The sequence below is a fragment of the Neofelis nebulosa genome, chromosome 18 (assembly GCF_028018385.1).
Source record: "Neofelis nebulosa isolate mNeoNeb1 chromosome 18, mNeoNeb1.pri, whole genome shotgun sequence".
In the NCBI taxonomy this organism is placed as follows: Eukaryota; Metazoa; Chordata; class Mammalia; order Carnivora; family Felidae; genus Neofelis; species Neofelis nebulosa.
In genome coordinates, this window is record NC_080799.1 from 2,170,032 (window position 1) to 2,182,418 (window position 12,387).

At 49.6% G+C, this 12,387-nt stretch overlaps 1 protein-coding gene and 1 long non-coding RNA gene across 4 annotated transcripts in view; one reads left to right on the forward strand and one right to left on the reverse strand.

Annotated features, from left to right (window-relative positions):
* Positions 1-12,387, reverse strand: part of GNA12 (G protein subunit alpha 12) — a 113,420-nt gene that overhangs the window by 73,548 nt on the left and 27,485 nt on the right. The gene's annotated exons all lie outside the window — the stretch shown is intronic.
* Positions 1,568-5,437, forward strand: LOC131501452 (uncharacterized). Of its 2 annotated transcripts, none has more exons than XR_009256795.1 (2): positions 1,568-2,481; positions 4,832-5,437. It is a non-coding gene; the product is annotated as an uncharacterized LOC131501452 (long non-coding RNA). The 2 variants fall into 2 exon arrangements; XR_009256794.1 differs by having other exon boundaries at positions 1,568-1,785.

A 12,387-nucleotide genomic window follows, 5' to 3' on the forward strand; every position in this document is an offset into this window, starting at 1 on the left:
CCAACCAGGCCTTGCCTAATTACTGGGGTGAACACAAGTTTGGCTTAAAACACCCTGGTCTATCCAAAAGCAGCCTGTGTTCCCACCACACACTACCACCCAGGCAAGCTTGGACACGGTCCAAATGAACTTCACCCAGACACGAAGAAAAGGCTCCTTATTTCTCTCTCTTTAAAAACCCAGGGAAAGTGAGAAAACTGCTGACGAACTTTGAATTACTCTGGTTAGCTAGAGTCGTTTTCTGTATCGACGTCTCTACATATGGAGGAGAAAAGTACCGAGAAAAGAGAGGTCTCTTTTGCCTTTTTAAGTTTGCCCCAGTGAAGAACCATTCTCTGCCACCTTTATTCTGAACACCCAAAATGGAGATCACGGAGAGGTTTCCCCTTTGGGACATCTGCCTAAAATCGGGGCCCACTTTTTCTTCCTTTTTAGACAGAGTATCAAGTCTTGGGAATGTTCTGCCTACTGTGCTTTTGCAGAACGGATCGTTACAGGTGTCACCACCATTGTTTGGAGCTGCAGTGCTTCCAAGACACCAGAATATAGGAGGCAGGCTGCAATTAGCACCTTGCCTCATTTTTTCCCACCAAAGACCTACTTCCTGAAACACAAAGCCGAGAAAATCCTAAAATCCATATATACTCAGTAAGAAAAAGAGGAGAAGTTAAGGGAGAAGGCAGTCTGCTTGTGTCATTCATCGTTCTCTCAGTAACAATGTTACACAAGTATTCACTTTTTGATAACCATACATTTTATTCAGTTACCTAAGGCGAACAGTTAATAGTCTGAAGCTGTTTGGTGACTTCATCTCAATACTATGTAACACTTCAAACTGTTCAAAGCACAGTTTTAAGACGACTTCTAAATCCAGCCACTGAAACTTCTGGTCAAAGAACAGAGTCCCGGTCTGCTGGGGATGTACAACTGGGTGGGTGTGTGTGTGTGGGGGGGGGGGGGGGTTCAGCTTTATTGGATGGAGACCCAAGACGGCAAATCCTGTCATCTCAAACTACATGTGCTGAGTTTAGTCCCCAGTCAAAGCGAATCTTTTCGGCCACTCCTCACTCCTCACTAAGCTCTTCCCACAGCAAATTCCAGAGCCCAGACACGCCTAAAACGCTGGCAGATCAAACGAGCTGTTCCTGCAGAAGGAAGGCCGCAGGTGCGCGAGGAACCCGGTGAGGCCCGAAGGTGCTCCCCACCAGCAACAGCCCATCTCCTCGGAAAGCGGCTGCTGCTTTTTTTTGAAACCCACCAGGGCCGGGTTGTGCGCCTTTGGCCACCGTCCAAATAAAAGAAACGCTGCCAGAAATGTAAACAGGATACACTTCAACTGCACGAGTCCAGCAAGGAGGGGCCGAGGGCTCCTCGCAGACTCTCTCTGGAATGAAGGGGAGGAGAGCTCCTAAGTCAGAGGTCAGAGCAGCCGCGAGGGAGGGACGGGGAGCACCGGTACTTCCGGGGCAGACACGACAGCACCCCCCTCGTCCAGCCCCCGCCCCCATGGTGCCCCCCCACCCCCACCCCACACCGTGCGCGTGCGCTTTGGGAACAAACGCACTAACAGACGTTCCTCCCACCCGCAGAGCTCGCCCTTCAGGCAAAGACAGGCAGGCACCAGGGAAGGGGGTCAAGAGCCAAAGAGGTGGTAAGCGTGGCACCTGCCCGAGGGCCTTCTAGAGGGAGAAGCGGCACAGAGGCAGGAGAAGGCTCGTGCGTGTGGAGGATTTACTCCGCAGAAGCAGGAAACCAGGAAAGGTCCGGAAGGAGCGGCTGCGGCAGGTGCGGTGGGCGGGGCGGGTGCAGGTTCAGGTGCAGGGGGGCGGTCGGAAGGCCACCCCCAAGGAAGAGGGGAGCAGCCCCCAAACGCGGAGGGCCGCAACCACACCACCAAGCAGCTCTCCACGTGGAGTCCAGAGGAGGGTCTGGCTCGGGCCGGGGGGTGGGGTGGGGGTGGGGGCCTGGGTAAGCGGAAGGCAAACTAGATTTAACGGGACGGGAAACCGAGGCAACACTTCCAGGAAATGGAACGGTCAGAGAAACCCTGGGTTGAGGCAAATGCAAACTGTCGTCTGGAGCGTTCTCCGGCACCTGGGGAAGGCTCGTGCTCCTGGAAGCTAAAAAACACATCCAGAAACAAACAAGGAATTCAGCATCAGCTCAGAATTCCTCAGATCTCCTCCGGTGGAATGTGAAAATCCACGCTGCATCTCACAGCTCAAGAGCCAGCAGGCCGGGGACTTGTGAGGTCACCTCCCAGAGCCACACAGAGAGCAGTCTCTCCTCTTCCTGTTCAAGGTGGAGGCCCCAAGCCTGGAACCCACTTGGACTAAACATTCACTAAACGTTACACGGACAAGCTCTAGCACCAGGGGGAGCAGAGCCTTCCTGGTCAAGTACAGAAAATAAGAAAGCAATCTGAGAATAATACTAAATATGATTCCAAGGGGGAAAACGTCCCACAAACACCACAAACAGGTAACACGGCTTAATGCACTAATTCGGTGCTTTCACAATTCAAATTTCAGTGCAGTACAAAATTCAGCATGAAACAACATAGCAGGCTTTTAAACAACTCAATAGAACATAACGGTAAATATCTGAATAACTTATAAATGATAACAGCAAGTGTTTCATGGAAATTCTGTTTTAGTTAAAGGAAGATCTGTATATATGCAGGGCGCCTGGGTGGCTACTTGGCTGAGTATTTGCCGTGTGACCAACACTGTGTTAAGTGCTCAACACCCATTCAGCTCCTTCCGCTTTTTAACCCTGTGAGGGGAAGAGTTACTATGCCCATTTTACAGATGAGAAAACCTGAAGCTCCATCACAGCCAGTGAAGTGTGATTCTGTGATTCTAAAGCTGGTGTTTTCTACCTATATTCTTTATGTCTACGCATCTATCAGGGGAATGAGGGAAGGAAGACAGGCAGGAGGCAGATGTTCACACAGCTGGCAGCAGGCCCCAAGACTACGCCTGAACTGACCTTTGGGGACCTGACATTGGCTGGTATTCTCTAGAAGATTAAAAAAAAACAGTAATTAAAATCTACAAGTATGGGATATGCTTATGCCTGGCTCAGTTACACAGAATTTAGTGAGTTCAGATGGTACCTTAATCTTCAAAGAGTAAAAACCTTTCATTCATGTGAACTACCTTAGCAGCACAGAATTCGAACATTCGACGGCTTTCTGTCCAACAGAGAGGCCCTGAGCCACCATGGCCACTGAATGGTACAAGAGTGGCCAGTCTGAATTGAGGTGTTATAAATACATACCGGATTTCAAAGACTTAGCGTGAAAAATATACATAAATATCTTTTACTTTTTAATTCTGTTTACATGTTGAAGTAACATTTTGATAATCTTGGGTTATCAAAATGTATTAATTTTCTTCCATTTACCTCTCTTAATGTGGCTAAGTCAAAGTATGAATTTGCGACTCATGGTACATTTCTGTTGGACTGAATCGCTATACATTTCTTAAAATGTAATTTGTTTCTTTCTGATCATAAAAATATGTTTAGTGCAGAAAGGAGAGGGAGGAAACATAGAAATATATTAAGAAGAAAATGAAATCCTTGGGGTACGCTGGGTGGCTCAGTCGGTTGAGCGACGGACTTCAGCTCAGGTCACGATCTCACATTTCGTGAGTTCGAGCCCCACGTCGGGCTCTGTGCCGACGGCTCGGAGCCTGGAGCCTGCTTCGGATTCTGTGTCTCCCTCATCTCTCTGCCCCTAACCCACTCGCATTCTGTCTCTGTCTCTCTCAAAAATAAACAAACATTAAAAAAAGTTTAAAAAAAGAAAATGAAATCCTCAAGAATACTACTATTTAGAAATGACTGTTGTTAATGTAGAATGTTACCAGTCTCACTCTTTACAGACATTCCCTTTGTGTGTATAAACATTTTAGAAATCTTCAACATTTCTAGCAGTATCTCAAACATTTCCCTGTGTCATTAACTATTTCAAAACTTCAGGATTTGTAACTGCTGCGTGGTAATCCAACATATGGGATGGGCTATAATTAGACTGATCCCCTGTTGCTGAACATCTGAGCGGCTTCCAGAGCATGGCAAGCGTGAACCGCAACATGCCAGGAGCTGGCCAGTCAGGCAACATCCACACACATCTCACTCTTCTCCTGTGACAGATTCCTCTAAGTCGCATTATGGGATTCCTGGGTCAAAAAGTATGCATAGTTATTTCTGAGGCTTTTGATAAACATTACCGAACTTCTCTCCAGAACGGCTGTGCCAATGTAATCATTTATATCTGGTAATTTTTCATTTTCCTAAAATTGATTCTTTTTTTAAATTGGTCTCTTTGGTTTTTCTAAAATTATCCTCCAATGATATGTAACCAGTCCCATCTTTAAATCATGGCGGCAAGGTAATCACAGTAATTAGCAACTGTGAAAATGAAGCAAATTTAGGACACACACATATACACACTGACAACCCAAAGTCAGAAAGAAACAGAAAATTAACAGACATTTTGCTCTTCTACTTCTAATATATTTTTATATAAGCATTCTCTTTCCTCTAAGTCCTAATGATAAAACATGAATAAACCAAATAAATCAAATAACCAATGAAAATGAATTAAAAATAGATAAAGTAATAGAGTAATTGTTAATAAAAATGCTTGGTTTTCTCAAGTCCTTTGCTTCCAATCAGAACAAAGATGTGTCGGTCCTTCCAGTAAAGCAGCTCGAATCAAAGCAGACAGAAGATGTAAACGTGTTAGCCTGAATTCCTAGAAGGTTCCCAATCAGGAGACCTTGAATTTGACGGGAGAATTAACATCACTTCTTATCTGCAGGGACAGAAGTCCCTCGAAACAGTGCAGCATTGAGATGAAGGGTAAGAGGAGAAAACTCGCTCGGACGACACACAGGCGTGCGACTGCTCTCACTCCCTCTGAAACCATCCGATGGGAAGGTGGAGGCTGGCAACAAGACTAACCGGAGAAAAGTTAAAAGCCGGCAAACTTACTATTGCAGAAAATAAACAGCACCCCAGAGGCATCTGCACATGTCAGTAAAGTCCACCTTCGGCGTGAGGCTCACACCGAACTGTTAAGACACCGCAGCCTTTCAAGTCAAGTCTCGGGCATAAATACAGGCGGGCATGACAGGACAGGAGAGGCGGTACTGGGCTCCCTAGAAGGAGCTGTGGAACGTCACACACCCGGCGTCCTGGCCCCACGGAGGAGCCACAAGCCCTGTCATTACTTGTGCCGTCCCCTTCCTTGTGGGACTCCAGCTGCTCTAGGAGGCACCGCTGTTTGGGCGTCCGGCCTCGTGGACTGGACCAACAATAGTGCCAATGGCGGAAAACCGTAGCTTGCGAGGGGGCCCGGCGCTGACCCTTGGGATTCTCTCTCTCCCTCTCTCTCTGCCCCTCCCCTGTTCTCACTTTCTCTCTCTCAAAATAAATAAATAAACTCGAAAAAGACAGACAAAAAAACCACCAAGGAAGCGAGTTCATGGCAGTTCCTGCTCAAGCCGTACAAGAGCCTCCCTCCCTGGCACAAGAGCCCAGGTCCTGGAAGGGGCCCAGAAGGTGCCACGTGACCTGACCCTGTTGTCTGTCCGACCTCACTTCCTCCTCCTCCTCCTCCTCCTCCTCTCCCCTCCCTGCTGGCTTCAGTACCGTCACATGGCTTTGCTGCTTCTGCCTCTGGGCCTTTGCACTCCTGGATCCTGATGGCTGAAACCCTTTTGGCCTAGATAGCTCTAGACTGCCTTAGATAACGCACTCCCTCAGCTCCTTTGATTCTACATTCAAAGATCAGCAAGGCCTTCCCTGGGCCATCTTATCCACGGCTGAGACCTTCTCCCCCCCCGCGGCCCCCGGCCCCTCCACCCCCCACAAGCCCACCTCTCCCGTCCCTTCCCCACTTTCTGGCTCTCTTTAGCACTTCCCACTAGCTGGCTAATGGACCCTATGGTTAATCATTCATCTTGTGGATTATCTCTCTCCTCCCCAGTGGACAGCAAGGCCCCTGAGGGTGGGACCCTTGGTCTGTTCAGTCCCATATTCCCGGGGCCTGGCACACAGTGGGTGGTCTACTTGCTGAAAGAATAAATGCCTGGATTTCAGGTTCCTCATCTGCTAGACAAGGATAACGTTCCTTTCTAGACCCAAGGCTGCAGCACGGATACTGCAGGGGGCAGATATCTGTACACTAACAAGTAGATCTGTCTCGTACCCAAAGTGATCAGATAGTACACCAACCAAGTATCACCAATCATTTCAATTTACTTCTCACTGGAAACCTTACCACACGAGGAATCATCACGGAGACTAATAAGTTAATACTGGCTCATGTATTACTTGAGAGTAATTTAGTTGTATAACGGGTCTGGAAACTCCTCTAAAAACTATCTCCCTTCCGTATGTCAGAGATAAAAAGCCCGATGACAGGAAAAGTTCAACCGAAGAGACAGCTTAATTTACCGTAGCGAGTAGATTAAAACTGCAGTGCGATCGAGTTTAAATCAAAGAGATGCCCCACATCTGTGTCTCGCTTCTTTCCAGTATACAAATGCTTTTGTGATCAGTAAGATACAAATAAATCTTTATTTGAAAGCATAACGAACAGTCTCCCAGTGTTGTACCCACTCCCGACAGCAGACCCACCCGCAGTCCCTGGCAAGACGGCAGCAACAAACGGGAAGGTGTATCCCCCTCAGCAGGGGTACCGAGGCCAGCAGCTCGGCCTTTCCAGATGGTACGTGCAGACGATCTGAAGAAATGAAGTCTTCTGATGGTGACGTGAGGAGACGTCATCGAACAGCAAAAGGAGATTAGAATGCGGGAGAAAACGCAGATGTCCCGGCCCCAAATCCCTGGGCGGCAAGGCCGGATCCAGACAGGAAGCCTCAGCTCCAGGCAGGGACCGGTGCCCCGGGTGGGCGCCTTGCAGTGAGCCTTCCGCACCAGGCCCGCAGCCCGGGCCTCGGGGTGCAGCCGCTTTCTCCACGGCCCAGGGAGCCCCGAGGCAGCCAAAGGCATTAGGGTGTGTAAGAGGGACGGGGAGAATACACTTGCAGCTTATTACTCAGATGGGCTGTTAAAGTACCTTCTACCAAATGTTTGTCTACCGTACAAACTTCTTAAAAAAATCACTGGAAAAGAGGGGCACTCGGGTGGCTCAGTTGGTTGAGGGTCTGACTTCGGCTCAGGTCATGTTCTCAGGATTCGTGTGTTCAAGCCCCGCGTCGGGCCCCGTGCTGACAGCTCAGAGCCTGGAGCCTGCTTCCGATTCTGTGTCTCCCACTCTCTCTCTGGCCCTCCCCTGCTCACGCTCTGTCTGGCTCCGTCTCTCTCAAAAGTAAATAAACATTAAAAACAATTTTTAGGGGCGCCTGGGTGGCGCAGTCGGTTGAGCGTCCGACTTCAGCCAGGTCACGATCTCGCGGTCCGTGAGTTCGAGCCCCGCGTCAGGCTCTGGGCTGATGGCTCGGAGCCTGGAGCCTGTTTCCGATTCTGTGTCTCCCTCTCTCTCTGCCCCTCCCCCGTTCATGCTCTGTCTCTCTCTCTGTCCCAAAAATAAATAAAAAACGTTGAAAAAAAAAATTAAAAAAAAAAAATAAAAACAATTTTTAAAAATCTTTGGAGAAGAAGCCTCACAGTAAAATCAGTGTAGCTGTAAGTACGCTGCCCACGCTCAGCAGTTTGCAAACTAGTAAAACTGAAATGAGAAGGATTTCCAGTGCATCCAAGCTCCCCCGCAAGCAAGCCCTGGCGGGGTTTGCAGGCAGCACTGGGCGCAGTGAGCTGGGGCAAGGGCTCCCTCCCGGGGGGCGCTGACCCTTTACACACAGTCCGGCAGGCGGCACCAACACCAAGGTCCACTTCTGCAAAAGCACCTTCCGTAAGGGACCAGGTGAAAGTCACAAATTGTTTCCATATAAAACCACAAAAACAAAGAAAAGACGACATTTAGCGCAGAAAGCATTCGTTATTTAGAAGCTGGAGGGAACCTCCCGCAGCTTCCTCCCACTGCAACCCTGCAGCCATGGGGGAGGGAGTCAAAAAGGTCTTCAAGTGCTAGAAACCTGCAGACTGAGTTAATCCCTGGGTTACTAATTCTATGAAAAAACTATTTTTAGTTTTCAAGTAAGTAAGAATAATTCCTTAAGGACACACATCTGCTTTTCCTCAAAATTACGATAACTCCCTCGGGCAGTGTTTTCCTTCGCTTTCTTTTTCTTTTAAAGCTACTGAGACACTAACACAGTCTTTAGACCTCAGCTAAAACGTGGCGACTTCACGCTCTGGTTCGGACACGGCCACTTGAACCCCCCAATGTTTATGGTGAACTTCAAAGTCCATCTAGATAACTGGGGTGGGGGGGGGAGAAGCACAGAACAAGACCAACAACCCACCACAAAACCTGTACTTTTAAGGACAAAATTGGTCAACAGAGGACATTTACTCAGCATTTACAGACGGACTTAAGGACACATGCACGTGGCTCTTATGGACTCCATCCCCCTCGCAGCTGAAAATTTTGACTCCCCCAAAACTTGACTGCTAACAGCCTACTGTTGACCGGAAGCCTTAGGGAGGACATGAGCAGCCAATTAACATATATTTTGCAAGTTCTATGTATTTTATACTGTATTCTTACAATGCAGTGAGCTGTAGAAAAGAAAATATTGAGAAAATCATAAAGAAAGGAAGACACGTTTACAGTGCTCTATTTATAAAAACAACAACAAAAAACCCCAGATCCACATATAAATGGACCCGTGCTGCCTAAACCCGTGTTATTCAAGGGTCAACTGCACACACACAAAATCGAAAGAACGCAGTGACTTTTAAAATGTAATTACTTCAGGGGGGGCCTGGGTGGCTCAATTGGTTAAGCGTGTGACTCTGACTTTGGCTCAGGTCATGATCTTAAGGTTTGTGAGTTTGAGCCCCTGACAGGGCAGAGCCGGCTTTGGATCCTCTGTCCCTCTGTCTTTGCCCCACCCCCTCTCTATCTCAAAAATAAACATTCAAAAAACTAAAATAAAAAAATGAAATGTAATTACCTTGTCTCCAATAAGAGGAGGTTACAGTTCATGTTTTGTGTTTTAGGTCAAAGATGAAACAGTTTCAAAAGTGTAAATTTTTTTTACTGATTTTTTACTCATAAAAATTATTTTATCAGCTTTGATAAAACAGAATGTTCTTTCTCAGCAGAATGGTTTTTTTTTACTTTTTAAATTATTTAACAAGTAGACAAGGACAAATGCTCAGAGTACACACGTCATCAGGGGCCCGGCGGGGGCCACATGCTGGAGTGGCCCCACCGTCCCTGTGAGTGAAGCATGACTCGTGCCAAGAGACCTACTGTACCTGCTGCCGGCTGTGACAAAGACGCCGGGGAAGACAGGACAGCATGCAAGGAGAGTGCGAAGAGGGAAAGGCAGCCAGGCCTGGAAGGCGGGGTGGAGCAGGATGTGAGGGAAAACCGGAGAAAATGCAGGCGGCATGCCCTGTGAAGCATAGGAGCAAAAGTGGAAAACCAGGAGGCACCGGCATTAGTCACGAGGCTGGAACTGGACGGCCCTGTCCACAGGGCCGCCAGACAAGCCGGGAGCAGGGACCAGAAGGGACCAGGAAGGACATGGAATGCAGTCACGAGGCTGGAATCGGATGGCCCCGTCCGCAGGGCCGCCAGACAAGCCGGGAGCAGGGACCAGAAGGGACCAGGAAGGACCAGGAAGGACATGGAACGCTGCCCTGGGCTGTGGGCTGCACACGGTGTGTCTGTCTGTACGTGGGCCTGTGTCTCTCTGAATCCACTAACCTGAACTCAAGACGACTGAAGACCCACCCTCTCAACTTCGTCCGGCTCCCAGATCAAGTCAGGGTCACAGCACAAGGCTCTCGGGGGATTTCCTGGGCAAACAAAGTCTCTCCTCAAGAGTCACCTTCTCAGTGAGGCCTGACCCGACCACTGTATTTAAAGCCACGGCCCCACTGCTAACTTTTGAGTTCCTTTTCCTGCTTTCTACACGGCACAGAGTTCCAGCGCTGGAAAGCGTCTAGAGGGTGCTCTGCCGAATCACCCCCCCGGACAGCAATTCCTTACAAATACCCGCTTTCTAGCCTTACATGCTTATCAGTCTATGTTGGATGCTTTAGAAAAAGGGCTCTCCAAGTTATCCCGTGAACCCCAAAAGCACCTTCCTGTGCTCTCCCCAGCCCACCTGCCCCTGCTCCCCCTCACCCCTCCATGCGCAAGCCCACTAGGGCACATGCTCCTCATCACGGTACCCGGATGCATCTACACTGTGTTCCTAGTGCTGAACTCACAGTCACATGGGTGACAAAGAATCATCTCTGTCCTTCGGGCCAATGAAGGTCATCCATCGGTCGCCGGGTGCCAGCCCATGGCAGGTACCCAGACTACCGCAGAGACGAGACACACGGGCCCCTGGCCTCTGGAAGCTTCTGTGTGAGGGAAGGGGGACACACATCGCAGGTGGACAGACACAGATGTCACCGCAGCCCAGACCTGGGACCGTGCCCTACAGGCAATGATGGGCCTATGGGGTGGAGGGTGGAGGGGGCCGCGGTCGACAGGGGCATCAGGGAAGGCCGCTAAGGTGCCAAGCTGACCTCGAGGACAGGAAGGAGCTGGCCACGCGGTAAAAGCTTGCCTAGTGGGAGGGAAGCAAGGCCCTGAGCTTCGTGGAAGGGCTGGAGCATGGCAGGTTGGGGGGGGGGGTGGGGAGTGGGAGAGCTCGGCGCGGGGCATGTGGAGTTTTCCTGGACTATGGTTTGAAAACAGTGCAAACCTTGAACACACTACAAGCCGTGATGCAGGACTCGAAGAAGCAGAGTGTTAGTGTCATGTCACCAAACGATCTTAGAAGCTGGCCAAGGTGGATTTAGAGCTGGCCCAGCTGGGAGCTTGGCGTTATCAGTTTATCCACATGCACGGAGGTGCGTTGAGACTTTTCCACGTACGGTTGAGATGACAACAGAACGGGGAGGCCCTCGTCCCACGGCAACAGATGTGGGGGGGCGCAGAGGCTCAGGGGACGGGGTCCTTGCCTTTGCCAGCAAGCTGAGAGCTCAGGCACCCACCCCCTGTACCCCGAGGGGCCCTGAGACTCTGCATTCTTCAGAGCCGACCTTCCGTAAGCAGCCTGGAGCTCAGCCTGCGTCTGAGGAAAACACAAACCTCGAGGCACCAAGGGTGGGTGTGAACAGCACTATCACAGGATCCAAGAACAGGAGGAACGTTATTCCCCACGCCACCCTAGTCCGAGCACCGCCCGGAACAGAGGGACCGCTGTCCTGCCTGCAGAGCAGAAATGGGGAGCGGCAGGGACCCCCAGTCCCACTGTAGAACCACATCAACCCACTCCTGTCAGGTGAGGCAGAGGCTGGAAGCCTGAGGCTTGCAGGCCAAACCCATCCTGTGTTCTGACCTTGTCTGGCCTGTGAGCTAAGAATAGTTCTTAGAGACCGGTGTTTGCATTGAATTTGATGACAGGAACACTAACTTTGAACCCCAATTAAACGCAATGGTATTCCTCCCAAAGAATTCTAGTCTCCTCGAGAGGACGCATGTATTACAAAAAACTGTACTCAATATGATAATTCTCATTGTTATATTTTGAATTTTATCCATGAAAAATTAGTAGAGGGGCGCCTGGGTGGCTCAACTGGTTAAGCGGCCGACTTCGGCTCAGGTCACGATCTCGCGGTTTGTGGGTTCGAGCCCCGCGTGGGGCTCTGTGCTGACAGCTCGGAGCCTGGAGCCTGCTTCGGATTCCGTGTCGCCCTCTCTCTCTGTCCTCCCCTGCTCACATTCTGCCTCTCTCAAAAATAAGTATTAAAAAACATTGCAGAGGGGCACCTGGGTGGCGCAGTCGGTTGGGCGTCCGACTTCAGCCAGGTCACGATCTCGCGGTCCGTGGGTTCGAGCCCCGCGTCAGGCTCTGGGTTGATGGCTCAGAGCCTGGAGCCTGTTTCCGATTCTGTGTCTCCCTCTCTCTCTGCCCCTCCCCTGTTCATGCTCTGTCTCTCTCTGTCCCAAAAATAAATAAATGTTGAAAAAAAAAATTAAAAAAAATAAAATAAAATAAAAAAAAATAAAAAAAATAAAAAACATTGCAGAAATTCAGTTTCTTTTTTATTACACGGGTATCTACATAGTACCTTCTATATGGACTCCTGGCCCACAAAACCTAAAATACTTACCGTCTGGCCTTCACAGAGCTTTGCCGACTCCTATGACTTTTGCTTCTTGCCCCCAAGGCGAGCTTCTCCGATGCTGAGAACCCTCAGGAACAGCTGACCAGTGTCCTCTCTCTGCAGACCAGTACTTCTCAGTCCTGGCTGCTGTGAAAGTGACCTGGG